Source organism: Pan troglodytes, chromosome X (genome assembly GCF_028858775.2).
Source record: "Pan troglodytes isolate AG18354 chromosome X, NHGRI_mPanTro3-v2.0_pri, whole genome shotgun sequence".
Lineage (NCBI taxonomy): Eukaryota > Metazoa > Chordata > Mammalia > Primates > Hominidae > Pan > Pan troglodytes.
This window is the reverse complement of record NC_072421.2, coordinates 1,661,679-1,667,294: the sequence shown is the minus strand read 5'-3', so window position 1 is coordinate 1,667,294 and position 5,616 is coordinate 1,661,679.

The window sequence follows — 5,616 nt, the reverse complement described above, 5'->3', positions numbered from 1 at the left end:
GCCTGTAATTCCAGCTACTCGGCAGGCTGAGGCAGGAGAATCGCTTGAACCCGGTAGGCGGAGCTTGCAGTGAGTTCAGGTTGCACCATTGCACTCCAGCTTGGGCAACAAGGATAAAACTCTGTTTCAAAAAAAGAAAAACAAACAAACAAACAAACAAATACGCCGGGCACGGTGGCTGATGCCTGTAATCTCAGCACTTTGGGAGGCCGAGGCGGGTGGATCACCTGAGGTCAGGAGTTCGAGACCAGCCTGACCAATATGGTGAAACCCCGTCTCTACTAATAATACAAAAATTAGCTGGGCGTGGTGGCAGGCGTCTGTAATCCCAGCTACTTGGGAGGCTGAGGCAGGAGAATCGCTTGAACCCGGGAGGCGAAGGTTGCAGTGAGCCCAGATCGCGCCATTGCACTCCAACCTGGGTAACAAGAGCAAACGCCGGTCTCAAAAAAAAAAAAAAAAAAAAAAAAAAATCAGAGCTTCATTCTCAGAACATTTATATACATAGTTTTATCAGTTGTTATTTCTCACGAAGTTTTGCCCAGCAGCGCAATTGTGGGTCCTATTTTATTTTAAAGAAGGCTTTGTTATCAGAGAACAAATACCTCTCTGACTCTGGCAAGCTGCAAGAGTGGGAAGTCCCAGGTAACGGGATTATCCATAATTCTGCAAGCAGCCTTCATGAGCCAGGCTCCAACGCTTTGCACAAAAGCATCGCTTAAATCTCGCTGGCCCCAAGCGACGTTCAGCTACAAGAGCAAAACCAGACAGCAGGAAGCCCTGTCTTCCGAAGAAAGGGGGTTGGGGGGAAGCAAAAATGCCTCATATTTCACAGCGTATGAAAGAAAAAAATTACAACGTGTGGACTGCTCACTGACAGATAAAATAGGGTTCCCATTGTTAAAGAAAAACAGCACTTCCTCTGAGAAGGCCTGCAAGACATTTAGGAATTACTAAATTCGGAGTATGTGGTGTTTCTTAAAGACACGTGTATGAGATGTAGGAATCATCCCAAATTAATTAATAAATTTAAGTAATTTATTAAACACCTCATGCACTTTATTAATTAAATCAATTAATAAACTTAATTTAATTAATAAAACAATTAAATCAATTAATAAAGTAATTTGATTAATAAATCATTTTATTATATAATTAATTATAAGTAATTAATAAATAATTAAATTTATAAATAATTAAATCTATCATTTATTGATTAATACTTATCAATAATTAAATTTATCAACTAACTTATGAATATACAATTAATTAACATTTATATAATTAATATTTATAAATAATTATTAATAGCTATAAATGTTTATATAATTAATTTTATATAAAATTATACATAAATTTATATATAAAATTAATTATATATAAAATATATAATTAATATTTATATTTATAAAATTAATATTTATAAATAGTTACAAACATTTATTTGTTTATTAAATTAATATTCAATTATTTATTTATTTATCTATTTATTTATAATTAATTTAATATAAATTAATAAATTTATTTATTGATTAATTTAATAACTTCATTAATTAAATTAATTGATAAATTTAATTATATTAATTAATAAATTTGATTATCCTTATAAATTTAATTATCTCAATTAAATTTAAATTAAATTAAATCCTAATTAAATTAATTGGAATAATAAACCACCTAAATGCATTTATCTGGAACTGGCATCTCCCGCCCGGAGTGGAAGTCCCTTGAACTGCAAAAAGCAAAAGGCGTTCTCAGATTCTCAGAGCCTGGGCAACATTTGTGCGAGACATTTGTGCCGTCACCTGCCTGCTGCGAGAGGGCTGACCAGGAGCAGGCGGCCGGGGCCGGCTGTAAATCACTGGCCCGTCTGGTTGTCAAACAAAAGCAACCCCTCCTTTTAGAATTTCCTGTTTTCAGACTTTCTGTGAGCATTTGCAACAGGCTGGCGGGTGCAGGCAACCAGGCGTTAGGATGCTGTGGCTGTCGCAGAATTTAACTCTGCGTCCTAAGAATGAATGACGTTCGTTCTCAGTTTCTGCCAGTTCTGCAAAAACAGCCATTCAGAGATGAAGAAAACCGGGGGCAGATACTTGAACTTGATAGTTTTTTTTAAATTGTATTATTTTTATTTGTATTTTTTAGTTTTTATTTTTATTTATTGTTTTTTAATTTATTTTTTATTTGTATTTTTAAATTGTTTTTTAAAATTGTATTATTATTATTATGCTTTAACTTTTAGGGTACATGTGCACAACGTGCAGGTTCGTTACATATGTATACATGTGCCATGTTGGTGTGCTGCACCCATTAACTCATCACTTAACATTAAGTATATCTCCTAATGCTATCCCTCCCCACTACCCCCACCCCACGACAGGCCCCAGAGTGTGATGTTCCCCACGCTGTGTCCAAGTGTTCTCATTGTTGAACGATAGTTTTAAAGTGAGGTGAGACAATAGAACTAGGAATACGGCTCAAGGACCCTGAATTTGAATGATAGTTATTTTATTGTATTTTTGAGATGGAGTCTCGCTCTGTCGCCCAGGCTGGAGTGCAGTGGCACGATCTCAGCTCACTGCAACCTCAGCCTCCGGGGTTCAAGCGATTCTCCTGCCTCAGCCTCCCGAATACCTGACATTCCGGGCGACTGCCACCAAACCCGGCTAAGTTTTGTATTTTTAGTAGAGATGGGGTTTCGCCGTGTTGGCCAGGCTGGTCTCGAACTCCCAACCTCAGGTGATCCAACCGCCTCAGCCTCTCAAAGTACTGGGATTACAGGCGTGAGCCACTGCACCTGGCCTCTTTTCTCTGTTCTGTTCTGTTCTGTTCTCTTCTCTTCTCTTCTCCTCCTCTCCTCTCCTCCTCTTCTCCTCTCCTCTTCTTCTCTCTCCCTTCCCTCCCTCCCTCCCTTCTCTTTATCTCCTTCCTTCCTTTCTCTCTCTCTCTTTCCTTTCTTCTTTCCCTCCCTCCCTCCCTTCCTTCCTTCTATCTCCTTCCTTCCTTCCTCTCTCTTTCCTTTCTTCTTTCCCTCCCTCCCTCCCTTCCTTCCCTCCTTCCTTCCTTCTTTCCTTCCTTCCTTCTTCTTTCTTTCCTTCTTTCTTCCTTTCTTTTTCTTGTCTTACTCTGTTGCCCAGGCTGGAGTGCAGGGGCACCATCTCGGCTCACTGCAAACTCCGCCTCGTGGGTTCGAAACATTCTTTTGCGTCAGCCTTCAAAGTAGCTGGGACTATACAGGTGCACGCCACCACATCTGAATAATGTTTTCATTTTTTGTAGACACAGGTTCTTGCTATGTTGACGAGGCTGGTCTCAAGCTCCTGGGCTCAAGGGATCCGCCCTCCTCTGGCCTCCCAAAGTGGTGGGATTAGAGGCGTGAGTCATGGAGCCCGGCCCTACTATCAATTTCTACAGTTACATACTTATGTCCCAAAAAGGAAACACTGGGAAATATCCTTTGCATCGTGGCTGGGTCTGCAATGATTGTACCTGTGTGTCAATGGGGTCAGTTTTTATTTATTTTATTTTATCTTTTATTTTTATTTATTTATTTATTTCGAGACGGAGTCTCCCTCTGTCACCCAGGCTGGAGTGCAGTGGCACAATCTCAGCTCACTGCAACCTCCGCCTCCCGGGTTCAAGTGATTCTCCTGCCTCAGCCTCCCGAGCAGCTGGAATTACAGGCACCTGCCACCACGTCCGGCTAATTTTTGTATTTTTAGTAGAGATGGGGTTTCACCATGTTGGCCAGGCTGGTCTCGAACTCGTGATCTCAGGTGATCCACCCGCCTCGGCCCCCCAAAGTGCTGGGATGACAGGCGTGAGCCACCGCGCCCGGCCACCAGGGAGTCTATGCTTGTCTGTAAAACTGGTCTGCGACCTCTCAGAAAAGCCTTCAGTTTTACTGGTAACTTGTTTTGTTTCACAAACCGGGTAGACGGTGAAGGCGTTGCTCCTCAAATCGCCACTTGGTGGCAGCCAATACCTACAACTTCCAGTGTTGCTTTTTATTTTTCTCTCTTTTTGAGATGGAGTTTTGCTCTTGTCACCCAGGCTGGAGTGCAGTGGTGCGATCTCAGCTGACTGCAACCTCCGCCTCCCGGGTTCGAGCGATTCTCCTGCCTCAGTCTCCCGAGTAGTTGGGATTACAGGCGCCCACCACCACGCCTGGCTAATTTTTGTATTTTTAGTAGAGACGGGGTTTCACCATGTTGGTCAGGATGGTGTCGAACTCCTGACCTCAGGTGATCCGCCTGCCTCAGCCTCCCAAAGTGCTGGGATTACAGGTGTGAGCCATCGCACCAGGCCGAGTGTTGCCTTTTGGTAATACAAGTGTGAAAACTCAGAACCGCAGAGCTTCTCTAGCTGCCCTGACAGGAACACACCTCCATGGCCCCAGTCTCAATGGTGTAGGGACTGTTGGAAGAGCTTAGTGATAAGGAAATGATTCCAAATGAAGTTCCATCTTCTTAAAACTGCAATTCCGATTCTGATGTGACTTTTTTTTTTTGTTTTTGAGATGGAGTCTTGCTCTGTCACCCAGGCTGGAGTGCAGTGGTGCGATCTCAGCTCACTGCAACCTCCGCCTCCCGCGTTCGAGCGATTCTCCTGCCTCAGCCTCCCAAGTAGCTGGGATGACAGGTGCCCGCCACCATGCCTGGCTAATTTTTTTAAAAATTATTATTATCTTTCAGACGGAGTCTCACTCTGTAGCCAGGCTGGAGTGCAGTGGTGCCATCCTGGCTCGCTGCAACCTCCGCCTCCTGGGCTCAAGTGATTCTCCTACCTCAGCCTCCTGAGTAGCTGGGATTACTGGCGCCCACCACCACAGCTGGCTGACTTTTGTATTTTTAGTAGAGACCGGGTTTCACCATGTTGGCCAGGCTGGTCTCAAACTCCTGACCTCAGGTGATCCGCCCGCCCCGGCCTCTCAAAGTGCTGGGATGACAGGCGTGAGCCACCGCGCCCGGCCCAATTAAGAGAGGTTTAATTTTGTAGGTGGGTCCTATCGGCCACAGGCATGGATGCTGCATAGTTGTTTGGTTTCAGAGATTGAAATGGGCATCCTTTTATTGGGGCAAGAGGAGTGTTTCGGAGGTAAGAACCTTCACTGAGGGTTTGTCCTGCACCCTGTCTGACCCTTACGACTTTTTTTCAGGCCGGTTGCGGTGGCTCATGCCTGTCATCCCAGCACTTTGGGAGGCCGAGGCGGGAGGATCACGAGGTCAGGAGATTGAGACCAGCCTGGCCAACACGGTGAAATGCCGTCTCTACTAAAAATACAAAAAATTAGCCAGGTGTGGTGGCGGGCGCCTGTCGTCCCAGCTACTCGGGAGGATGAGGCAGGAGAATCACTTGAACCCGGGAGATGGAGCTTGCAGTGAGCCGAGATCGCACGACTGCACTCCAGTCTGGGCGACAGAGCGAGAGTCCGTCTCAAAACAAAACAAAAAAGTTTCTTTTAGTGCTGAAGCAAAACCACAATTGAGAATTCATCACCATCATTATATGCACTCAACAGAGAACCAGGAGAGGCCAAATGCAATAAAAGGACAGAGGTCTTTACCTCTGCGTTTGCAGTTTAGGGCTTTGGATAATCCAAGGAAATAGCACCTG